The following is a 25,852-nucleotide window of genomic DNA, read 5'->3' as shown; positions in this document are numbered from 1 at the left end:
CCCCCAGCTCCCCAGTCACCTGACTCCTGTGCTCACAGTCTGTTTTCCCCCTGCAACCAGAGGCACAGCCCCGGCAGTTCCGGATCCCTTGTTCTGAAAGTACTTACACCCAGGTCTTCCCCCTTTCAGACGCACAATGTCGGAGCAGTCACCACTCGGGGCCGTTACTCGGCTGATGTAGACCTCTGAACACTGAGACCTTGTAGTTCTCCAGTGATAGTCGCCTCGTACTGTAATAAGGAGTAGCTGGGGTAACTATGAGATCAGGAGTAAAAAGATTATAACAATTTGATTAAAAAATAAATCAGCGAAAGAAGCTTTGAAGGAACCAATCTCGCTACCTCTCGCATGCTAAGCCATTAATAAACATAAATGCTAATATATGATGGTCCCCAGCACTTATATACTTCTTTATGTGCTCTATTCTATACTGGAGTAGACACGCCTCCTGATTTTCGAGGACACATCTTGCAGCAATAATGCTACCATTGTACTGACACCCATCATCTGCCAACTTAGTAAACTTGGGGTGCCATCACAGGACGAGCCTCCCTGACACTCTGACTTCTGTCACCCAGCTAGCTGCCTCACTGTCCTGCAGCTCCGTGCTACCATCCTCCCCCACATCTATCCCCGCGAGCACCTGCTCATTGAGGAGCAAACTCCTTTCCATAATGTCTATGGTTCTCAATGTTGCCAGCTATTCATTTATACCTGGTGGTATAAATGATGGTGATGGTCAGTGTGAAAGGGAGACATTATGGAGTGAGCCAGTGTAAAGGGGGACATTATGGAGAGGAGCAATATGGGGGGACATTATATAGAGTGTTATTGAGGGGGGGGGCATTATGGTGAGGGGCAGTGTGGGGGGACGTTATGGAGAGCGGCAGTGTGAGGGACATTATATAAAGGGGCAGTATGCTGAGGACATTATGGTGAGGGGCAGTGTGAGGGACATTTTATAAAGGGGCAGTGTGGGGGACTATTATGGAGGCATTGTTGTGGGGATGTTTTGTGCAGGAAGCACTGTGAGGGGCAATTATTTATTCAGGGGCACAGCATAGGAGACATCTTTATTTATATGGCAGTATAATGATACTTTTATTTTTAAGGGCACCATGTCGGGATGTGCTGCTGAAGATGGAGAAGAGGCAAGTCTGCAGAGATGAGCTCTGGGTGCGGAGTCTCATCATGACATCTGTGCTACATGGAGACGAAAGCGATGGGAACAAGTCCAATCAGGGAAGATGTCACCTATAAGGCACCTGGATGCAAATATTTGCTTTTGTGATACTGACTACGTCTCATCAATACTGTGATTCTCTCATGGTCTGCAGTCTGATGATTGCTGGTAACAATAACTCCCAGTATCTCATTAACATTGTTGAGGATATAATGAGAATTGTAGGTTCATGTGATACAATTATGGGGATAGGCAAGATTTTTGCCGAAAAAACTTTGGTGAATCACCTGTGGGTTCATGTTGCTCCCCACATCCATAGATGAATTTTTCCTTGGTCAAGTTTTAAAATGAAGTCACTTGTGGGGGTTTTCTGCTGTTTTGGTCCTTAGGGGCTCTGCAAATGCAAAATGACGTCCACAATTTATTACAGTCAAAATTGTGCTTCAAATGTCTAATAGCGCTCCTTCCCGTCCTGCCGTCTGGCCAAACAGTAGCTTCTGACCAAATGTGGGGTCCTGCTGTACTCAGGAGATTGCTCAATACATTGCGGGGTCCACTGTTTCCTGTTATCTCTGTGAAAATGAAAAATTTGATGCTAAAGTAAAATTTTAGTGAAAAAAAATAAAATGTCATTTTTTCCTTTTGTTTTCCTATGAAGCACCTGAAGGGTTCATACAATTCCTGAATGTGTAATCAGGAGGAGCCACCAGGCTCAAAAAAATGATGATCCAACAAAAGTATTTTATCAAAATATATGAATTTTGTTATGCAAATACAATTACGTAATTTAGTGGATAAACATACATAGGAACCACAAAGTGTATTAGAATGGCGCACATAGTGGAAGCAAAATGTCCATAGTCCTGTGAAAAATCATTAGGACTCCTGAGGGTAACTGATTGTATAGTATGGTAAAATGTGACACCACCAGGTGTCATAACAATGGTAGGTACTGTAATGCAGTGGCATTACTGTAATGGTCCTGTGTGTGTGCACTGGATGGTTATATAAACCCTGGTAGATTTGAGACAGATGTGAAAGGCATGAGGCCTGTTCCTGTGTGGGACACCGTGAGAGTGATGGCCTGGTGAAGCCTGGTGGACTCCTGGAGGGTGAAGCCTGGATCCTTGTGTGTGTGTAAGCGATGCCAGTAAGCCTTGGAGTGCCAGAGGCTTGGAAGATAAGCGTCCAGGAAGGCAGAGCCTGGATCTGTGTGTATGAGAGATGCCTGTGGCCTTGGATGGGATAAGGGCTGGAGACCACGTTTGGTAAGCCTTAGAGCCACAGGGGTGTCGGACTGAAGCAGCTGTAACCCAGCAAAGGTAAAAACACTGCTTATTGTGGACATTTATGCTATTACCTTGCTGAAGGCTGTGACTGGAGCCAAGTGGGCCTGTCTGCCACTTGAGGCTCCTGGACATTGTATGTTTATGACGCGCCCCCTGGGCCATGTTGTTAGGGATACCCGGAGCCGGATCAGATGGGGGTTGTAGTCTCCGAGTGGCTGTGACCCGGTCCGTGCCCAGGGTGTCAAGCTCAGTGTGTGGCAGTCCTTATAGATGTTACTAGATGTTCTTTTATGTCGACTACGCCACCCGTTGATTTGCGGTCAATACGGCCGCCGCTGCAGCAGGGTCCACTGAGGCTGGTGATGTGTGTGCAGCTTAGGTAGTATAACCCCCAACGGGAGGGGTATAGCCTCAGGGGGTCAGCCGTGGAGGATGGTGGTTGTGAAGGTGCAGCAAGGAGACTCAGAGGCATAAAATGCAGTTCCAGGGTTTTACTTACTGGTGTTGCTCGGGTCACTGTGTACAGCAGTGACCACCCAAGCCGTGCTGCGTCCACCAGGTCCTGGACTCGGTCAACTCCCAGGCAACTCCGGAGTGTGGTCCTGAGCTCCTTTCTGTCTCTCCCTTCTTCTGGCCGTTCCCACCAGGGATCCACCTAAGTCCGGCTCCCTCGGGCCTCTTGTTGGTCAAGCCTCCTCTGGGCTCCCTGACCCTATTCTTGGTCTGCCTTCCGGGTGGATTTAGTGGGTGATCGTGGCAGATCCTGCCCACGACCTCCAGTTCCTGGCTAAGGTGTGCTGTAGCCTCTGCCAGCTTGGGATCCGGTACCCTGTTGCCGACCCTTCACCCTATTAGCTCTCTTATGGCTCTTGGGGTCCCCTCTGCGCCTCTGGGTCTCTCTCTCTTCTCCTCTGCTCTGCTTCTCAGGTTCTCAGACAGACTGTCTGACTGGCTGACTGACAACCGACTGACGTCTCACAGACTGACCCTGATCTAAGATGGTGCCCACCTTAAATACTCCCTCTATGTGTGAGCTCAGGTGACCAGCACCCAATGAGCTCCTAACTTTACCCAGGCTGCTCCCCCTATCTGCCCCTACACTACTAGGATGTTCCACCCCCCTCCCACTCCAGCCAGGAACAGACACTGTCGTACCTGCACATTTCTCTAGTGGGAGTACCATCGGTCTGTTCCCCGGAAATGGGATGTGTGTAGTGCATGCAGCCTACTAGCTCAGTTCCACACTCCATCCTTACCCGGGAGTGGAATATCACACCTCTGGGTTGAGGTGCAATACCCCTGTAGCAGCCGAATCCTCAGGGTGCTACATTCCCCCCTGGTAAACCACAGCATGTCCTCGGGCTGTAAAATATAAACATCCAAAACATACAAAAATTTTTTTTTTTTTTCATAAACATAAACATAGAAAACATCAGCAATAAACTTTTCATATATAACATTCTTGTTTCTGGTTCCTCCGGTCACGGTGCAACTTGTGACCGGGTAAAGTGCTACAGTCTCTTGAAGAAAACAGTTTCCTATAAAACCGGTAGGGGGCGCTTTAGGAAGCGCAACTATATACAAGGGGATATGGCCGCTCTCAGTCCTCGGCCAGGTATTAGGAACTAGGGACACACGGGCATCAGTTCAATTGGCTGGTCCCAACGGGGACTATATTTTAACTAGAACAGTTCTTATACCCTGACGGGTAACTATGTACAGTCTCTCTCTACCGTACTTCAACGACGGCGTCCTCCTGCTCCTTCTTTAGATTCTTCAGACCCGTCCGGGTCCTCTTGCTCCTCCTCACACCGCAGTTCCTCCTCCGTCAGGCGATGCACATGGAGGGCGTAGGGTCCTTTGGCACACTTGTGCCGGGTGAAGGTGACCTCGTCCCCTACATACAGGTCACGACCTCTGTGTCCTTCTGGCAGATGGCTTTCTACGTCTCTGCGGGTTACAAAGACGTCGCCGGGGGTCTGATGGTCTCTGATAAAGCCCCATCCGTGCTGCATGTTGAATTTTATCACAGTCCCGGTGGAAGGGGGACCATGTGCTGCACAGGGATTCCTCCTGGTCCGGCTCTTCTGCTCCGCGCTCCTTATCTGCGCTTGCTGTTCCCGGACCCGCCTCTCTCTCCGCTCCCTCTTGAAGACCTCGAGCTGCTGCCGGCAGCACTCTGCACGCTCTGCTGCGGCCGCCCGAGTCTCCTGAGTGAACCCCATGAGGTCTTCTCCGGTGGGGTACCACTCGAACTGTGCCTCCTCCAGCGGGGGCGAGGTCCTCTTTACAGGCTTCGGAGCCGGAATCAGGGGCTCGTCTAGGGGTCTCTCTTTCCGGAGTCGGGGATGGTGAAACTCCGGTGGCCATATGAAGGGCTGCCCATCCGGGCACGTATGCTGGCCGAACAGGTCCTCACCCAGGTGCGGTACTTTAGGTGCTATGGGCGCTGTGGTGGTAGCGGCGCCCGGGTTGACCAGGCCTTGCGACCAGGCTTGGGGCACGCTAAAGGAAAAGGGCACCGTAAGAACGGCGGCGCCCGTGGTTACTCGGCCCTGCGGCCAGGCCGGTGGCTCCGCGGAGGTAGGGGGCGCTGTTGGTATTGCGGCGCCCGGAGGTACTAGGCCTTGCGACCAGGCCGGTGGTATTTCCTGCTTGGCCACGCTCGAGGTCGAGGCGTGTGACGTCACAGGGGTCGCGGCCGCGGTTTCCGGTTGAGGCCTAGTCGGCGGCGGTGACGATGCAGCGACGGGCACGGCAGGGGGAACTTCGGGCTCTGCGACTGGGAGCTGGGGCAGGCACGCGGTTTCCCGGCTCGGGGTAGAGACGTCCCCTTTACCTGCCTCCGTCCGTTCAGCTCCCTTCTCGGCGCCGTCTCCTGCCTTCATTCCTCCTGCGCCATCCTCAGAGGCGGTCTGTCTCCTCGTCTCGGGTGGCGTGCTCCGCTGACGGGTGCCGGTCTGCTGGGCCATCTCTCGGCTCCACTCCGCCAACGTCTCCCGCTGCACCCGGGCCATCCTCCGTGCGAGGCCCTCCAACGCGGTCTGTGCACACTCCCGGTCTCGGGGGAGCTGTGCTAGGATCTCCAGCAGGCCTTCTGGAGTGGCGACCTGCAACAGGCTCCTGACCACTGGGTCGGTGCTGCCTGACTCTCCCTCCATCTCCGGGTAGGCTCTCTCTGGACTCTCTTCCAGACGTCTTGTCTCCGGGTGCGCTCTCTCTAGACTGCTCCAGGCGACACCCATCTTTGTTCTCTTGTTCTGTCTCCGCCCACATTGAGGGTGGTCCCGGGGCAACTTAGTGATTGTCAGTTCCAGGGGCAGTTCTCTTACGCTGATGGACACTTCCAGCATCACAGTCTCTGTTGGTGGGCGCGGTTTCCGCTTTTGGCGCCATTCTTCGACCTGGCCCACGATGGGAGGTGGCCTTTTGCCACCCTCTGGCACGCCCATAATGGGGTCCGCTCTTCCAAGGCGGGATATCTTCGGAAATGGCGGGAATCGTCTCCCAGTGGCGGGAAACTCCATGGATGGCGGGAAAAAGCTGCAAATGGCGGACAACTGGCGGGAAACGACCTGTGATGGGGTCCGTTGGCGGGGACCCTCCGGAACCGGCGGGAGACTTCTTTTTGAGGTAAATGCGAACTTTTCTTCAGGCACGCAGTACCCGGTTGTTGCGGGCACGTTATCCTGCCGACTACGCCAAAGTTGACGCGCCCCCTGGGCCATGTTGTTAGGGATACCCGGAGCCGGATCAGATGGGGGTTGTAGTCTCCGAGTGGCTGTGACCCGGTCCGTGCCCAGGGTGTCAAGCTCAGTGTGTGGCAGTCCTTATAGATGTTACTAGATGTTCTTTTATGTCGACTACGCCACCCGTTGATTTGCGGTCAATACGGCCGCCGCTGCAGCAGGGTCCACTGAGGCTGGTGATGTGTGTGCAGCTTAGGTAGTATAACCCCCAACGGGAGGGGTATAGCCTCAGGGGGTCAGCCGTGGAGGATGGTGGTTGTGAAGGTGCAGCAAGGAGACTCAGAGGCATAAAATGCAGTTCCAGGGTTTTACTTACTGGTGTTGCTCGGGTCACTGTGTACAGCAGTGACCACCCAAGCCGTGCTGCGTCCACCAGGTCCTGGACTCGGTCAACTCCCAGGCAACTCCGGAGTGTGGTCCTGAGCTCCTTTCTGTCTCTCCCTTCTTCTGGCCGTTCCCACCAGGGATCCACCTAGGTCCGGCTCCCTCGGGCCTCTTGTTGGTCAAGCCTCCTCTGGGCTCCCTGACCCTATTCTTGGTCTGCCTTCCGGGTGGATTTAGTGGGTGATCATGGCAGATCCTGCCCACGACCTCCAGTTCCTGGCTAAGGTGTGCTGTAGCCTCTGCCAGCTTGGGATCCGGTACCCTGTTGCCGACCCTTCACCCTATTAGCTCTCTTATGGGCTCTTGGGGTCCCCTCTGCGCCTCTGGGTCTCTCTCTCTTCTCCTCTGCTCTGCTTCTCAGGTTCTCAGACAGACTGTCTGACTGGCTGACTGACAACCGACTGACGTCTCACAGACTGACCCTGATCTAAGATGGTGCCCACCTTAAATACTCCCTCTATGTGTGAGCTCAGGTGACCAGCACCCAATGAGCTCCTAACTTTACCCAGGCTGCTCCCCCTATCTGCCCCTACACTACTGGGATGTTCCACCCCCCTCCCACTCCAGCCAGGAACAGACACTGTCGTGCCTGCACATTTATCTAGTGGGAGTACCATCGGTCTGTTCCCCGGAAATGGGATGTGTGTAGTGCATGCAGCCTACTAGCTCAGTTCCACACTCCATCCTTACCCGGGAGTGGAATATCACACCTCTGGGTTGAGGTGCAATACCCCTGTAGCAGCCGAATCCTCAGGGTGCTACATTTATGCCGGTGAGCCACTAAGATGGACTGTGTGATCAGCAGTTTATGAAGTGTAATAAACTGCTGGATGGTGAAATACCGGAAAACGTGGCTGGTGTGCATTAATTGACCCGGCGCAGCGAGTATCCCCCAGGATGATGACTAGCGCTGCCTTACATGTGGTTCGAGAATGCGGGCAACTGCAGCCCGGTTGCTAGGGGCAACTGCAGCCCGGTTGCTAGGGGCTACTGCAGCCCGGTTGCTAGGGGCAATGGCGCAGGTCGACGAGTATGGATACAAGTATCTTGCTGTGACTCGGCGGGGTCACGAAGATTAAAGCATCTGGCTGCAACTCGGTGGGGTTGCGAAGATTGTCGTCGCACTCAAGCCTGGTTTGCTGTGGCTCGGCGGGCCACGAATTTTTTTTCGGGGAGAGCGGTATAAAGTGTCTAGTGTGTACAGCGATGGCCATGAATGGTGCAGTATCTCCAGACGGAATGGAAAAGGGGTTAAATGACCGTGTGCAATCGCTCTTCGGCATAATGGAGTGTCCTGAAGAAATGTAGGAGCTGATAAAGATGGCTGTGAAAGGAGCAGCAAATGAGTCTGAAGCTGTTGAGAGATTGAAATGCCTGGTGGAGTCGCAGCAGCAGGCATTTGAGAAACAGCAACAGGCATTTGAGAAACAGCGACAGGACTCACATGAGGTATTTGAGAAACTTCTACAGGACATGGTGCAGGAACTGCAGGAGCTGTGGGCACCATATAGAATGGCGGCAGTGGACCATTCTTTGAACCTTCAGGGGGTGCCAGTGTTGTCCCAGAGTGCCCGGGGAGGTGGTAAGAGATATTGTGCACTGAGTCCTAAGACTATTGCTGATTTTTTTTGTAAAAATTCCCCTGCCGCTGTGGTTGTTTAAAAGGGGGCGGAGTCTAAAAAGGGGCGGATTTTCACAAGAGCGTAGAGTGTAGAAAACTGAAAATTGTTACTGGTTGTGGGTTGGTACCTCAAAAAAATGACAATGTGACCGTTGATAACGGGGTAGCTCCAGTAGAAGGGGGTGATGTCAAAGTGGGAGGTGACCTGTTAGTCCACAACACCATGGGGAGTGACACAGACCCCGCAGCTGACGGTCACACTACGGAAGTAGAAGGAGAGGTCAGTCAGGAGGGGATAGACGAGGTGAGAATGTCCCCCTCTCGTCGACGGCGCAAGGGCCACAAAAATGTTGCTCCTGTAGTCTTGACTGAAAGTGAAAATAAAGAAAATGTAATGCTGTGTGCCGTTGTTTCAAGTGTGGATCCTCCTTCCGAGGCAGAAGAGAAGGTGATGTTGCCAGTAGCAACCTCCGGTACGGTACCGAGTCAGAAGGATCGGACAGCCCTGGAAGAGGAGGCGGCCAATCCTGACCAAGAGCTGGAGCCTATCAGGCAGCAGTGTCAGAGTGACGTGCAGCAACTATGGGAAAACCTGGAGATCGTGTCCTCAGACCAGCTGAGCCTGGAGTCTGAACAGCAGAAATTATACCAGGTAATGAGGAATTTACAGCGAGACCTGAAGGGAAGCAACGAGGAAATTAACCAGTGGAAGGAAATGTTGTACGAAATTAAAGAGGACCGCCACAAAATCAAGGGAGAGGTTTTGCAGTTGAAGCTTGAGAAGGAGACGCGGCAGGATGGAGTTTCTGGACGTGATCAGGAACTAGAACGACTGCGCGAACAGTTCAACCAGGAGCTGTGTAAATCCAAAAAGGAGTATGATGAACTCATGAGGGAGCTGCAGCAATTCCAGGACCAAGTAAAACCTCTAATGCAGGAGAAGGAGCGGCTGGAGGACTCTGTACCAGCGAGACCGGGAGCTATCCACCCTGAAAGAGGCAATAAAAGTTGAAGTGTCTGGTCACGACCATGAGGCAGAAAAGAGGCATGGAAAGTTCAGTGAGGAACTGCAACAGATTAAGAGAGATTTTGAAGATCTCCTCAAGGTTAAAGAAAAACTAGAGAAGGGTAAGGCAGATGCAGAGCAAGAGCGCCAAGTGGTTGAGACCACTCTGCAAGACACCCGTGGTGAAAATGGTGATCCCCGCAGAAAGACCTTAGGTCTGGAAGCTCAGGTGAAGGAGCTGCAGACGTTCTGTGATAATCTCCAGAGGGCAGAGATGTGCCTTAAGGAAAGGCTCAGCAAGATGGAAGCTAAGCCGGAAAAGATGGAGGAGTCCATCGGAGAAGCCACAGACCAGGGCCAGGAGTTGGCCGCTGGTGATGGGAGGTATGAAGCAGATACCTCCTCGAGTGATGGGAGTTCGGATGATTCGGTGGATGTAGGAGCCGAGATCAAGTAGCTCAAGGAGTCGCTACAAACCCATTGGAAGCAAGAGAAGCTTGAGAGACTGGCTGTTGAGAGCCGAGTGGGCGCATTGGAGACAGAGAGGTCTGATAGAACTCTACTGTTAAAGGAACAGTTGAAGCAGGAAGAGCTTCAGAGACGGGCCGCTGAGAGACGAGTGGCGGAGCTAGAGGAAGAAGTTTCCGGGCTCAAAAGTCGCCTGACAAAGTATCACTCAGTGAACGAGGCCTCCTTGGAGAAGGAAAAAGGCAAACAAGTTACACTCACTCCCTTAGACCATGAGAAGTTGGACCTGAGGAGAGCTAAGAGAGTGTTAACAGATGATCATTTGGAGACCACTGGTGAGACCAAAACGTCTCAGTACAAGTGTCTCGTAGATGTACCCGAGGATTTGAGGGAAGAATGCACCAGCGAGTCCGTGCATGTGACGCGCCCCTGGGCCTACTGTGTCGTGCGGCATCGCGTGCACGGGGGCTTACCCGGAGCCGGATCAGATGGGGGTAGTAGTCTCGTGGCGGTGACCCGGTCCGTGCCCAGGGAGTCAAACTAAGTGGCGAGTCTATTAGCAGTAGATGTTGGATGACTACGCCACCCGTTGAATGCAGCTTTGGAGCTGCCGCTGCAGGGCAGACCGCTGAGGCCGGTGGAAGGATGGTGCAGCGGGGATGGTATAACCCCCAACGGGAGGGGTATGGCCTCAGGGCAGCCGACGTGGATGATGGGGGTAGCAGGAACCACTCAGAGACGGTACGGTGTAGTTCAGGGTCTTTACTGGTGACAACGATAGACCCTCCCGGAGTACTGGCTAGCGATTGGGGCCTGGTCAGTCCTTGAGCAGATGGGATCTCCCCTGGCCAGGTGGAGTTGTAGGCCTCCCAAACTAACGATACTCTTCTGGCTACCTTGCTAGAAGCGAGTATAAGTAGCCCACGTCCCTGAGTGTACCGTGTGGTGCTCACCCGTATGGCCGGTGACTCGGGGCCTTCTAGTAGCTTCCGCTCCACGACGGCGGTGCTGGTCCCATGCGTGTGACCGTGCCTTCGGGTTTCTTGGCCAGAGGACCTGAAATCCCCTGCCTGACGGATTCTGCTGCTGGGTAGGAGTTAGTCCCCACAGCCTCGGACTCCGGGTCCGGTAAGAAATCTTCTCAGTCAGGGCGAGCTCTGCAGCTGCCAGCCCCTGACTCTTTGTAACACTGCTCCCACAGAGCTCCTGTTGTTTCTTCCTATGCTGCTTCTCTTCTCTACTTCTGGCATGGCCCAGGAGCTGGGCCCAGCCGGAGCCACAGCTCCCTGTCAGCCCTCCTGGCTGAACTCTCCCTCTCAACTCTCTAACCCTGCCTCAGCCCCAGGTTTATACAGGGGAAGTTCTTCCCCTCCCAGGACTGGGCAGGAGGTGTGGCATGCATAGGATTCCTGACCAAGAGACCTCCCACCTGCTCTCAGACATAACATTGCTGTTACTGTGGAAACCAGACCCCTGGGGTGCCACATTCCCCCCTAGTGAAATTTAGTACTCCGGGACTAAACATATTTTTAAACATAACAAGGTATAAACAATAATAGTACAATAAGAAAAACATATAAAGATGGTCACGGCATGTCCGCAACCGGGTGCACTTTTTGAAGAAAAGCAAGGTGTCCATTTCACCAAAACAGGGAGACGTAACCAGGTAGGGGTCTGTCCTGCCCCGAGTCCTTAACAGTCTTTAGTCCGTCCTGGGTTACGCTCCAACTATGTACAAAGGATTCCCGGCAAATCCACCAAAGACTCCCATAAATTACTAGAAACACATAATTATTTACAGGATATGGCCGCTCTCAGTCCTCGGCCAGTGGGGATAAGGAATGGCTGCTCACAGTCCTCAGCCTGGTTTAAGATAGGGGCACATGGGGAACAATTCACTAATCCCAACGGGGACCATATTTTAATTAGCAGCAGTCCTTGTACCCTTACGGGTAACTATTTACAGCTCTTTATTCACGCTACTTCCCTTCAGTAGCTATGTCCTCTTTGTGCTCCCTCCTGAGGGTAGTCCTCAGACCCGTCCGGGTCCTCTTGGCTTTCCTCGTATTGGTAGTACTGCAGCTCCTCCTCGGTTAGCTGTGTTAGTATCTCTGCGACAGTCCTCCTCCCAGGTGGCCAGGACTTTACCTCCCTTTGGGCTGCCCCGGTTAATTGGGCCACCAGGATGCTCACTTTTTGCTCCTCTGTGAGGGGGTACACCTGGAAGAGGCTATCCAGCTTTTCTCTAAAGTCATGCAGGGTATGTGACTCCCCTGAGTACTGGGGTAGCCAGGCTGCCCCCGGGATATAGGGCATGGTGAAAGGCATGACCGCAACAGCGGTGGCGCTGGCGGGGGTTGAAGCGGTGAAGCTCTCCTCCGTATCCGGCATCCTTCTCCCCCCTAGTGGACCGTGGCCTACCTTGCGATGATCCTCTTCCGTAGGCCGCGACTCCGCAGTGAATCGTCAGGGTTGAGGACCTTCCGTCGCGCTCCTGTGACGTCAGCGTCTGCTGGGCTCCTTCCAGGACCTTACGCAACGTCCGGACGTGAGGCGGGGCTTCAGTTCTCGCGCGCTTTCGGAGTCCACGCCCCTCTTCTTCCCGCGCGGCGTCCTCAAGATGGCGTCCAATGGCGGGAAAACTCCACGTATGGCGGGAAGAAGGCTGAAGATGGCGCCGGATGGCGGGAAAACTCCACGGATGGCGGGAAGGAAGCGGAAGATGGCGCCGGATGGCGGGAATCTTCACCACTGGTAAGTTTGAACAGTCTTTTTCAGGCACGCAGTACCCGGTGGTTGCGGGCACGAGATCCTGCCGACTACGCCAAAAGTTGACGCGCCCCTGGGCCTTCTGTGTCGTGCGGCATCGCGTGCACGGGGGCTTACCCGGAGCCGGATCAGATGGGGGTAGTAGTCTCGTGGCGGTGACCCGGTCCGTGCCCAGGGAGTCAAACTAAGTGGCGAGTCTATTAGCAGTAGATGTTGGATGACTACGCCACCCGTTGAATGCAGCTTTGGAGCTGCCGCTGCAGGGCAGACCGCTGAGGCCGGTGGAAGGATGGTGCAGCGGGGATGGTATAACCCCCAACGGGAGGGGTATGGCCTCAGGGCAGCCGACGTGGATGATGGGGGTAGCAGGAACCACTCAGAGACGGTACGGTGTAGTTCAGGGTCTTTACTGGTGACAACGATAGACCCTCCCGGAGTACTGGCTAGCGATTGGGTCCTGGTCAGTCCTTGAGCAGATGGGATCTCCCCTGGCCAGGCGGAGTTGTAGGCCTCCCAAACTAACGATACTCTTCTGGCTACCTTGCTAGAAGCGAGTATAAGTAGCCCACGTCCCTGAGTGTACCGTGTGGTGCTCACCCGTATGGCCGGTGACTCGGGGCCTTCTAGTAGCTTCCGCTCCACGACGGCGGTGCTGGTCCCATGCGTGTGACCGTGCCTTCGGGTTTCTTGGCCAGAGGACCTGAAATCCCCTGCCTGACGGATTCTGCTGCTGGGTAGGAGTTAGTCCCCACAGCCTCGGACTCCGGGTCCGGTAAGAAATCTTCTCAGTCAGGGCGAGCTCTGCAGCTGCCAGCCCCTGACTCTTTGTAACACTGCTCCCACAGAGCTCCTGTTGTTTCTTCCTATGCTGCTTCTCTTCTCTACTTCTGGCATGGCCCAGGAGCTGGGCCCAGCCGGAGCCACAGCTCCCTGTCAGCACTCCTGGCTGAACTCTCCCTCTCAACTCTCTAACCCTGCCTCAGCCCCAGGTTTATACAGGGGAAGTTCTTCCCCTCCCAGGACTGGGCAGGAGGTGTGGCATGCATAGGATTCCTGACCAAGAGACCTCCCACCTGCTCTCAGACATAACATTGCTGTTACTGTGGAAACCAGACCCCTGGGGTGCCACACATGCAGCGTTTAAGAAGGCCGTGGGAGCCTGTAAGGTATACTCGACCTCAGAAGCTAAACAGCTGGTGGTCCTGTCCATGACCGAAGTCACAGTGAAGAGGGTGGCGACCCTAAGTGACATGCACTGTCGATTTATTCGCACGAAGCGGTTTCTCCGGTTGAAGACGGAACAAGCCGCTAGACAACTGGAGCTGATGAGAAAAGCTCACAGTCTGCGGGAAGAGGTCATCCGGGTGCATTATGTTCTGGTGAGAAAGCTCCTTGGGAGAAATGCAAATGATGGTAAAAAAATCTGGCGTGATGAAAGTAAGCAGTCCACGTGATCGTCAGGACTGGATACCAGATGAAGACGGCATGGTGTCATTCTCCGCTGTAGGAAAGGAGGAAAATCTTGCATATATACGTATGCTGATGGAGTACCGAGTGACCTACCTGCAAGAGGTAGAACAGCTGAATCTCGCTAGACTGCGAGTGGATAGACAGCATCGTCTGAGCAGCAGAAGATGGCAGCCGTCTAGAAATTGTGAGACCAGACAGAGAAAGGGCCCCCTAAATAGCAGAACAGCTACAGCTGAAGTTAGGGACCTTTCAAGATGTCCTGAGAGTAGTGGGTGTGGGTTTAGAGGTAGTGAGACCTCCAGTGACTCAGGTTTGGGTGGCCCATACAAATGACCCAATAGAGTGCGGGACAGTACGGAGTCGAACCGAACCTTAAATACCAGAGCATGTGAGTCACACTGCTGTATGGACCGCTGGGAGCGGGGGAGGCCTGACAGGGTTTCGACTGACCGCTGGGAGCGGGGAAGGTCTGACAAGGTTACGACTGACCGCTTGGAGCCGGGGAGGTCTGACAAGTTTACGACCCGGAAATGTGACTTGACGAAATCAGTGACAATGGCAGATAATAGGTCCCTGAGGAATGGGCTGATGTCGTTGACTAATGTTCCAGGGGCTGAGCAGCGCAATTGTCAAGTACATGATCTCTGTGGGTTATAAACTATTTGTGTATATTATGTGTTCAACCCCACAAGTTTGAACAAAGGGGGGGATATGTAATGCAGTGGCATTACTGTAATGGTCCTGTGTGTGTGCACTGGATGGTTATATAAACCCTGGTAGATTTGAGACAGGTGTGAAAGGCATGAGGCCTGTTCCTGTGTGGGACACCGTGAGAGTGAGAGGCCTGGTAAGGCCTGGTGAAGCCTGGTGGACTCCTGGAAGGTGAAGCCTGGATCCTTGTGTGTGTGTAAGCGATGCCAGCAAGCCTTGGAGTGCCAGAGGCTTGGAAGATAAGCGTCCTGGAAGGCAGAGCCTGGATCTGTGTGTATGAGAGATGCCAGTGGCCTTGGATGGGATAAGGGCTGGAGACCACGTTTGGTAAGCCTTAGAGCCACAGGGGTGGCGGACTGAAGCAGCTATAACCCGGCAAAGGTAAAAACACTGCTTAGTGTGGACATTTATGCTATTACCTTGCTGAAGGCTGTGACTGGAGCCAAGTGGGCCTGTCTGCCACTTGAGGATCCTGGACATTGTATGTTTATGCCAGTGAGCCACTAAGATGGACTGTGTGATCAGCAGTTTATGAAGTGTAATAAACTGCTGGATGGTGAAATACCGGAAAACGTGGCTGGTGTGCATTAATAGACCCGGCGCAGCGAGTATCCCCCAGGATGATGACTAGCGCTGCCTTACAGTACATAATTAATACATACTTATACATCATGCACATCTTTGAGATATAATAAACCTGTTAATAACAGAGCCACCCTTCAGTCACTGCCAACTGTGCGCCAGCCCCGACGCACGTTTCGGCAAACGAGCCTTTGTCAAGAGGTATACTCCTTGTAAACCTTTGTAAACAGGATCTTGTTTGGGCACAAATTGCCATACAGAACCCTCAAAATTACTTCAAGACTCAAGTTGTCACAAAAAAAAACAGGTTTTGTAAATTTTGTACATTTCATTGAAATAATAACAAATTTTAAGCCTTCTGACATCATTACAAAATAAAAAGCGGATTAGAAAATGATGTGGAAGTAAAGTTGACATTTGGTTGACAGAAGAGACTCAGGGTTTTCTTTCGAGCTCTATTTTTGGACAATTTATTGTAGTTAATGCTAGAAAAAAAATGTTCTGCGTTGGCCGGGAATCGAACCCGGGTCAATTGCTTGGAAGGCAGCTATGCTCACCACTATACCACCAACGCTTGGACTGGAGGATGGTGTTTTTTTCTGGCTTCCATCACTCTGCCTGGGGGAAGTACATGAAAGCTCACAGGATATTTCCCATACAGCTCACATACAGCTCAGGTACTTTTTTTGATGGAGATTCTCCAATCTTTTCTTTCTCCCCTATCACTTCTGGACTTGCTGCTTAGAACCTTTCCATCATTCAAACGCCAATGATTCATTAAGGTGTCTCTCCCATATGGTCTAGCGGTTAGGATTCCTGGTTTTCACACAGGCGGCCCGAAGATGTCTTTTTCTTTTTTTGGTTGTTACTTTATTATTGTCACAGTCAGAATCTTATTGTCCAGTAATTAATGTACATGTATAATATATTATAGAAATGTCCAGTATTATGTGAGCCATACACCTGGAGACGCAGTGAGGTGATGACGGCAGGAGAGCTGCAGTACACAAGCCTTCGATAGCTCAGCTGGTAGAGCGGAGGACTGTAGTGGGGCACAGACATCCTTAGGTCACTGGTTCGACTCCAGTTCGAAGGACATTTTATTACTTATTGTTAGTAGGGTATAATTATCTCCAGAATTAAGCAGCCACATTACTGGTGTGGTCACATTAGCCACATTATTAATTTTCCTTAACAATCCCTCCTCGCCGTCCGCTCTCCTGAAGTAGGGCTTCTATTAGGGTCATTACGGTTCTTCACTTACAGCGGATTATCCGGATAGAAGTTTCCTCCCTCTCTTCCTCCTCATTTTTGACTTTTTCGGAAGATGATGTTTTTAGCTCTTTGGCCTCGATTCATGATTGTGTTTTTCGGCTGTACCTCAGTCATTACATACTTTGAGCCTTTTTTAAGTCTATTTCCTATAGGTGGCACTAGCGAGGTGGATTACTTCTATGATCGGATATTCACACAGAAAATGATTTCTACAACTGATCTGTCAGTCATACAGAAATGACAGGAGTAGTCCGTCCACCTACGACAGCCTCCTGTATACAACGGCCTCCCATTTTTAGATTAAATTAGTATTTTCTTTTTTCAAAAACAAGATCTTACCCGTAGTCGGCAGGATTTGAACCTGCGCGGGGAGACCCCAATGGATTTCTAGTCCATCGCCTTAACCACTCGGCCACGACTACAGCTGTTTACACCAGATGTGGAGTCACCGGCTCACTATCTACACACACAGCGTTCTCTATTCTGAGGAGGAGACATTAGTGTCACCACCCAACTCCACAATGTGCTCCGAGGAGGAGACATCGATCCTACACGTGAGGTCCTGCCGGCAGCCATGTGATACTTTCATCTGGTGACATCTGGGACTAGTGTCCTCCTGGGGATCGGCCATTGTTTCTTTGTGTTTGTTGCTTTATTTGTGATATTATGGGTGTAATGGACGTGTAACGAGGTGGCACGGGGTGGTAGCCGTGGGCGAGTCTACTGAGCAACCTTCAGCGAGCACCTCGGCACCTCGCACATGAATAAATAGATAGAGTCAGTGCTTTTAAATAAAACCAACTTTACTGACAGATTGCAGTGTACAGGCAGGTGCAGCAGATATTCTCAGGCCCAGGTCTTATGCAGGGACAATAAGCCGTTTCTCTACCTTCCGACTCAGTTTATCACAGCAGGCCGACTCTCACCTTCAGCACACCCTCTGTGCTGGTTGTCGCTTGTCCTAGGGAAGCTGTGCTACTCGGATAAGGCTCCTATCCCTTTTCCACAGTCCCTGTCCTCTCTCGCTGTGCTACTCAAATATAGATATATATATATGTACATCCCTTTTCCACAGCCTCTGTTCGGTCCTCAGCTCCTGCTGAGGGCTGTCGGCACTCTCTCTCTCTCCCGCGCACCTTCTAACCCTGGCCTGGGTCTATGGCTGCTGGACTCTGCTTAGTGCCTAGTCTCTGTCCTCGGATCTGCGCACCTACTAACCCTGGCCTGGGTCTATGGCTGCCGGACTCTGCTTAGTGCCTAGTCTCTGTGCTCGGATCCGCGCACCTTCTAACCCTGGCCTGGGTCTATGGCTGCCGGACTCTGCTTAGTGCTTAGTCTCTGTCCTCGGATCTGCGCACCTACTAACCCTGGCCTGGGTCTATGGCTGCCGGACTCTGCTTAGTGCCTAGTCTCTGTCCTCGGATCCGCGCACCTTCTAACCCTGGCCTGGGTCTATGGCTGCCGGACTCTGCTTAGTGCCTAGTCTCTGTCCTCGGATCTGCGCACCTTCTAACCCTGGCCTGGGTCTATGGCTGCCGGACTCTGCTTAGTGCCTAGTCTCTGTCCTCGGATCTGCGCACCTTCTAACCTTGGCCTGGGTCTATGGCTGCCGGACTCTGCTTAGTGCCTAGTCTCTGTCCTCGCATCCGCACACCTTCTAACCCTGGCCTGGGTCTATGGCTGCCGGACTCTGCTTAGCGCTTAGTCTCTGTCCTCAGGTCCGTGCACTTCTAACCCTGGCCTGGGTCTATGGCTGCCGGACTCTTCTTGGTGCCTAGTCTCTGTCGTCATATCTGCGCACCTTCTAACCCTGGCTCAGGTCTATGGCTGCCGGACTCTGCTTAGTGCCTAGTCTCTGTCCTCGGATCTGCGCACCTTCTAACCCTGGCTCAGGTCTATGGCTGCCGGACTCTGCTTAGTGCCTAGTCTCTGTCCTCTGATCTGCGCACCTTCTAACCCTGGCTCGGGTCTCTGGCTGACGGACTCTGCTTAGTGCCTAGTCTCTGTCCTCGGATCCGCGCACCTTCTAACCCTGGCCTGGGTCTATGGGTGCAGGACTCTGCTTAGTGCCTAGTCTCTGTCCTCGGATCCGCGCACCTTCTAACCCTGGCCTGGGTCTATGGGTGCCGGACTCTTCTTAGTGCCTAGTCTCTGTCCTCGGATCCGCACACCTTCTAACCGTGGCTCAGGTCTCTGGCTGCCGAACTCTCTGGTACTCACATGGACCCTTGATGTCTCATGTACTAGCCTCTTCTCTGAGTGCATTTACACCATCACTGGTCCTTACTCATGGGCTTACGGCCCCACTGCTTTGACCTGTCCTTGATCCCGACCTGTCACGAGCAGGTCCTCTCTCGTGGGCGTACACCCCCGTCTACATACAAGCTCCCTTTCTCTGGAGCTCTTCTTTGACACCTTGTCCTTTGCATGCCCAACTGCATCCGGGCACAGTCCATTACATTCCCTGTGGCAACAGGGACACGTTTCCTTCTACAACGGTACTAAAGCATTTAAAGGGGTTACACACACGTGTGCCTGCTCCTGCAAGGCAGCACCGATCCGGACCCCAGTGGCAATTGCTGAAGTCATCAAAGTCTAAGTCCATAACAGGCCTCCGATGTCGAGGCTCCAACTGGTATAAGGGAGAAAACAACAACTGCCATCGCGGCTTCACTTCGGTCCAGTTTGACCGGCTTCAACGTCCTCAGCTTGCGGGGCAACACCCTTTTTCAGCAAAGAAAAATTCTCTTCAACTCTCAACGGGCCTCACTGGAAGTATCAGGAGGGCTCGGCAACATCGGTCTTCCACTCAGATTCACTCTCCAACTTGCAAATGGCAACAGGCCACCTGCACTGCTCCACACGAGGATCCTCCTACCCCCATCGTGCTGCTTGGGGCGGGCCTTCTTCCTCTTTTCCCTCCATCTGCCGGCCTGAAGATACAATCCTGGGGACTGCCTCCTTCTCTCAGGTCGTCACCTCAGCACACACTTGCTCTCGGAGGGCGGGCCACTTCTTCGCGCGCTTTCTCTGCCTGCCGAGGATTTCGCGCCACTGACCGCCATCTTCTTGTCAGTGTTCGGCGCCATCTTGGACCACAGCGTTGTCGCCACTGCAATGCGCCATGTGGGCGCCGTCTCACAGGCCTCAGGGGTCCTCCCCACTAGTCCGGTAGGCACAGGACGTTTGGATATGATCCTGCCGACTACGCCAAATGTAATACAGGTACTTTAGTTGCAGTGACACAGAAACACAGAGCAGCCAGTACAGGGTTAATAAACAAGGGGGATTTATTGTAACAGGGTCAATCTCCACGCAGGGAGTAACAGGGCAATTATGGGGACAACAAGGGGAGTAGCAGGTAACAGTCTATAACCGACAATCCACAGATTGGCTAGATGTAGCAGAGTCAACATGGTTGTAATCGGCAGTTTTACACTTAGCTGACTCTTGTTCCCCACAAGGCAGTTGCCGGCTGATGCCAGTGTTGTTTTCTTCTGGCTTCCCTGCCTAAACAATGCTCCGTCTTCTGGCGGCAGCGGGCGGTCTCCGGTTTGACCCACTGAGCCCCTAGTCCATAACACTGCACCTCACTAGCTCGGCTCCACAGACCCTGCATCTCTTCTCCCTCTAGTCGGGCTTGACCCCAACTGTCAACTCCCTGCTTTTCCACGCAAAACTCCTTTTTCTCCCTCTTCCAAGACACGCCCCCAGCTCCCCAGTCACCTGACTCCTCAGCTCTCCCCCTGGACACGCCCTCAGCTTCCCGGTCACCTGACTCCTGTGCTCGCAGTCTGTCTTCCCCCTGCAACCAGAGGCACAGCCCTAGCAGTTCCGGATCCCTTGTTCTGAAAGTACTTACACCCCGGTCTTCCCCCTTTCAGACGCACAATGTCGGAGCAGTCACCACTCGGGGCCTTTATTCGGCTGTTGTAGACCCCTGAACACTGAAACCTTGTAGTTCTCCAGTGATAGTCGTCTTGTACTGTAATAAGGAGTAGCTGGGGTAACTATGGGATCAGGAGTAAAAAGATTATAATTTGATTAAAAAATTAAATCAGCGAAAGAAGCTTTGAAGGAATCAATCTCGCTACCTCTCGCACGCTAAGCCATTAATAAACATAAATGCTAATATATGATGGTCCCCAGCACTTATATACTTCTTTATGTGTTCTATTCTATACTGGAGTAGACACGCTGCCGGATTTTCGAGGACACATCTTGCAGCAATAATGCTACCATTGTACTGACACCCATCATCTGCCAACTTAGTAAACTTGTTGGGGTGCCATCACAGGACGAGCCTCCCTGACACTCTGACTTCTGTCACCCAGCTAGCTGCCTCACTGTCCTGCAGCTCCGTTCTACCATCATCCCCCACATCTATCCCCGCGAGCACCTGCTCATTGAGGAGCAAACTCCTTACCATAATGTCTATGGTTCTCAATGTTGCCAGCTATTCATTTATACCTGGTGTTATAAATGATGGTGATGGTCAGTGTGAAAGGGAGACATTATGAAGTGAGCCAGTGTAAAGGGGGACATTATGGAGAGGAGCAATATGGAGGGACATTATATAGAGTGTTATTGTGGGGGGGACATTATGGTGAGGGGCAGTGTGGGGGGATGTTATGGAGAGGGGCAGTGTGAGGGACATTTTATAAAGGGGCAGTATGCTGAGGACATTATTGAGAGCGGCAGTGTGTTGGGGACATTATGGAGAGCGGCAGTGTGGGGGAGTATTATGGAGGCAGTGTTGTGGGGATGTTTTGTGCAGGAAGCACTGTGAGGGGCAATTATTTATTCAGGGGCACAGCATAGGAGACATCTTTATATGGCAGTATAATGATACTTTTATTTTTAAGGGCACCGTGTCGGGATGTGCTGCTGAAGATGGAGAAGAGGCAAGTCTGCAGAGATGAGCTCTGGGTGTGGAGTCTCATCATGACATCTGTGCTACATGGAGACGAAAGTGATGGGAGCAAGTCCAATCAGGGAAGATGTCACCTATAAGGCACCTGGATGCAAATATTTGCTTTTGTGATACTGACTACGTCTCATCAATACTGTGATTCTTTCATGGTCTGCAGTCTGATGATTGCTGGTAACAATAACTCCCAGTATCTCATTAACATTGCTGAGGACATAATGAGAATAGTAGGTTCATGTGATACAATTATACATGGAGCTGACCTGACATTACAATTAATTTCTGTATTAAGCCTGATACTTTATACATATACTGATGGTGGTTCTGGCGCTGCACTAATATACTGAGGGTAGTTCTGGCACTGCAGTTATGTTCTGCCGGTGATTCTGGTGCTGCATTTATTTGCTGCCTGCTATTCTGGTGCTGCATCCATATTCTGACAGTGATTCTGGCACTGCATTCATGTACTGATGGTGGTTCTGGCTCTGCATTCATGTACTGGCCTGGGAGGTCAGGGAGCACAGTGCACGTCAAAGGGCCTGTCACAGATAATTCTATGATAATTAAGCACATAGGCGGAGATTTAGGGGAATAATAAGCACATAGGCGGGGATTTCTTGGCTTTCCCCGGACACTAAGCCTGTACAAGACAGAATTGAATAAAGCGCTTTTCTCTGCAATCAGACCTCTGCTATTGGCCATACAGGTAAGTATAGATTTACATTCCTCTACCCTGTATGGCCATAGTAGAGGTCTGATAACTCCAAAGTGGTGACAGATTCCCTTTACCTTAAAGGGAACCCGTCACGTCCTAGCTACTATCTACACTGCCCCCATAACGTTGTCAGTAAAGCACTAACAAGCTTTTTTTCATTAAAATCGGTGGTAATATAATGATTTTCAAACATTATATACACTTTGTCCTACCTGCTGTATTCATTCATAGTAGTGTGATCCTACTACTCAGTCATGGGCTGCCGGCAGGACCTCACGTGTAGGATAGATGTCTCCTCCTCGGAGCACATTGTGGAGTTGGGTGGTGACACTAATGTCTTCTCCTCAGAATAGAGAACGCTGTGTGTGTAGATAGTGAGACGGTGACTCTACATCTGGTGTATGCATTTGTAGTCGTGGCCGAGTGGTTAAGGCGATGGACTAGAAATCCATTGGGGTCTCCCCGCGCAGGTTCAAATCCTGCCGACTACGTGGAAGATCTAGTTTTTGAAAAAAGAAAATACTAATTTAATCTAAAAATGGGAGGCCGTTGTATACAGGAGGCTGTCGTAGGTGGACGGGTTACTCCTGTCATTTCTATATGACTGACGGATCAGTGTAGAAATCATTTTCTGTGTGAATATACGATTATAGAAGTAATCCACCTATAGGTGGATATCCTGTAAATCATCTAAAGAGACAGAAATTTACAAGGCACGGGCCTTTAGGGCCCCTAACAGGATCATTTTCTTCTTTATGGAGAGGATCTATCTTGGATACATTACATAAAGACTTGTTACCAACAAGATCCTCATAAGGAGAATCCGGAGCTTCCATGAATCCGGACGATCTCTGACTGTAGAAACCTCCCTCATCGGTGATTACTGTAATGTACTGATGTAATGTCCGCCATCAGGAGATGGGTCTGGAGACTTTCTGGGGGGTCTTAGTTATTTTCTTTGCCATGTTGTCCAGTTCTAGGATGCCCGGTGTTGTCTGATTATGAAGATGCCGGTCCCACAATGGCTGATCCATGTTCATTATTCACATTAGTGATTGGTGTCATATTTGGATAGTTAGGAGGCCGACACCATCTCTTGGTGACCTGCTATAACATTCAATGGGGGTGTTGATGGGTTGACAGTGGGAGCCACCCCCTCTAACTGTTTTGGTGTTATGGTCGCTATTGGTTGTGGCATCTAAGGAAACAAAGAGGAGGAGAGGTGCGAGACCAAGAGCGTGATACTTACCTAACTCCTGTAGACAGTTTAACGCCTTCAATACCACGACCAGTCGTGGCCATCACACCTAAAGAACACATCAAAATCAAAAGTATAACCTGCCATTGGTTGACACGAGAGGTAAAAGTTGCAGTGAAAAGCATGTACCTAAGCACGTGAGAGGAAATGGGATCGATACCTGCATCCTCCACCTTTTCTTCAAATGGAGGAACAGTTATTATTGAGTTATTCTTTTAATTTTTTTAGTCCTGATAAAGTAATCCCCCTGTTTAAACTGTATTACAGTATGAGGCGACCATCACTGGAGAACTACGAGGTCCTACTGTACAGAAATCTACAACAGAAGAGTAACGGCCCCGAGAGGTGACGGCACCGAGATTGTACGGCCATTACTAATCACCTAGGAGCCGATAGAGCCGAACACTGCACTACTTATTACTTTCAAGTCTACAAAATTGTGGGGGAAATTCTGTCACAGGACAGAGATATCTTTATACTGAGTTCACCAATAGATAAAAAAATATTATGAATTGAGAGTCCTCAGTGGCTGATACCTTCTAATGTTGAACTGAAAAGATGGTGATAAACATCAGCTCTGGAGACTCCTCCGGTCTCTTCATCAGGCTCAGTATAATACAAAATTTGAAGGGTCACAGATTTATACTCAACATAACACAGAATAATGCAGTAATAAGACAAGTGTCGTGAAGCAGAACGATCAATCTGAGAAGGGGAGAAGCAGATGTGGCAGTAAATAATGATTGAGCTCTGGTCCAGGTTTGTGATGACCCCACAAGGTCAGAGGAGCACATTTCTTAATTCATGTAAAAAGGCATAAATCCATCCAATATCTGCTTTCCTATTCTGTATGTGTCACCGGTCATCATAAGTTTGTGCTCCCAGACTCTTCTGTCTCTGAGATGTGTATTTTTCTTTCAATACCAGCAATTTCATGTCCATGATGCTATGATCAGGGCTACAGATATCTTTGGCCACTGGTAATATTTTTCCTTTAATCAGTTGGCGATTTGCAATTGTAGTCACCTACCATCCAGATTTGGTTGATAGGTGACTACTAGAGGGATTCAGTGGCTTTCTTTAGTTTTGTAAAGTAGGAGATGATTCCTTGATATTCTAGTGGCTTTTGCAATCTGGTTTTTAATTGTTGTTGGATGGTAGCCATGATTCAAAAGTGATATATAGGATCTGGCAGGGTTGGACTGGCCCACCAGAGAACCGGAGAATCCTCCGGTGGGCCCTGGCTTCTCCTTTAGGAGAGTTCATAGTACAAATCTTGCAGCTGCTATGGGGCACTTGAGTGGGGGAGAAAGGTGGGCCCTCAGAATCAAATCCTCTGGTGGGCCCAATGTTCTTCAGTCTGACACTGGGGTCTGAACCTATCTCATTGTATCTGATGGCTCAATGAGATTTTATGTGTTTGGGATGAAACCTGTCCCATGTAAAGTGAACCTGACAGCTGATACATAATGCCACGTTCGTGGCCACCGGCTGTATGATCTCAGCCAGGTATGTTTAACTCTAAAACGCTGCAGCATTTCAAAGAAAAACATATTGTAATGGCCCCCGGGGTCCGAGACGCGCTGTAGGAGATTGTCTTCAAACTGTTTTCCCATAGACCTTCATATATAAAATAAAATACAAGGAACAAAAAACACATCAAGCCCATATAAGAATATCACATAAAAGTTGTGATGGAGTTTTATAAGCTCGCAGACAATACGACAGTGATGAAATGTATTCAATACCGTTATATTGTTTTCTAGTTAATAACAATATTTATTCACATAATACAACTATAGAATTTCTCAGGGAACAATTGAAACTTAATTTCCCTTTCCAGGAGTCGAACCCAAGACCGTCCATATGAAAAATGTAGAAACCTCCCAGGACATCGTCTGAGCGATCATAAGTCACTGGAATAAGAATGAGAATGTCTGAATGAAGAGGAAATTCCCAGGATTCTGTGGTGTCGTCCTCCGACCCAGGAGCTCAATAGTCACCATCAGCCGCTAATGAGCAATGTGCACTGAGCCGAAATGTTGGTTATTTGCTGTTCAGGCAGAGCTGCTGATCACAGACGTCTCTGTGGCGCAATCTGTTAGCGTGTTCCGCTGTTAACCGAAAGGTTGGTGGTTCAAGCCCACCCAGGGATGTTCGTGTCTTTTGCTTGGACAGCTACCCAAATTGTTTTATGTTGTCAATTAATCATTTTACAAAATTCACGGATTCTATATAATTCGCATTTTTGGAATACAAGTAACGTGAACCCAGCAAAACAGCTCCTATAAGGCACAGATCTGTAATTAGTGTCCATCAGAAGAACTTCTCATGTAGTCAGCAGGATACAAACCTGCACGTGGAGACCTTAACAGATTTCTAGTCCTTTGCCTCCACCAAGCGACCAGGCGACACGGCCTCACTTGTCTCCTGATAAATCAT

General features: G+C 50.9%; 4 non-coding genes across 4 annotated transcripts; 2 read left to right on the top strand and 2 right to left on the bottom strand.

The window, feature by feature from the left end:
* Positions 1-15,734: 15,734 nt before the first annotated feature.
* TRNAG-UCC (transfer RNA glycine (anticodon UCC)) lies at positions 15,735-15,806 on the bottom strand. Its single transcript has one exon. It is a non-coding gene; the product is annotated as a tRNA-Gly (tRNA).
* Positions 15,807-16,243: 437 nt separating this feature from the next.
* Positions 16,244-16,328, top strand: TRNAY-GUA (transfer RNA tyrosine (anticodon GUA)). The gene is given in 2 exon segments: positions 16,244-16,280; positions 16,293-16,328. It is a non-coding gene; the product is annotated as a tRNA-Tyr (tRNA).
* A 519-nt stretch (positions 16,329-16,847) lies between these two features.
* On the bottom strand, positions 16,848-16,929 carry TRNAS-AGA (transfer RNA serine (anticodon AGA)). Its single transcript has one exon. It is a non-coding gene; the product is annotated as a tRNA-Ser (tRNA).
* A 5,632-nt stretch (positions 16,930-22,561) lies between these two features.
* TRNAS-AGA (transfer RNA serine (anticodon AGA)) lies at positions 22,562-22,643 on the top strand. The gene has a single exon. It is a non-coding gene; the product is annotated as a tRNA-Ser (tRNA).
* The last annotated feature ends 3,209 nt before the right edge of the window (positions 22,644-25,852 follow it).

Source organism: Phyllobates terribilis, unplaced genomic scaffold (genome assembly GCF_046119375.1).
Source record: "Phyllobates terribilis strain yellow unplaced genomic scaffold, ASM4611937v1 Scaffold_3__8_contigs__length_932513732, whole genome shotgun sequence".
Taxonomy (NCBI): Eukaryota; Metazoa; Chordata; class Amphibia; order Anura; family Dendrobatidae; genus Phyllobates; species Phyllobates terribilis.
The sequence above is the reverse complement of the archived record's forward strand: the minus strand, read 5'-3'. Positions and strand labels throughout refer to the sequence as shown.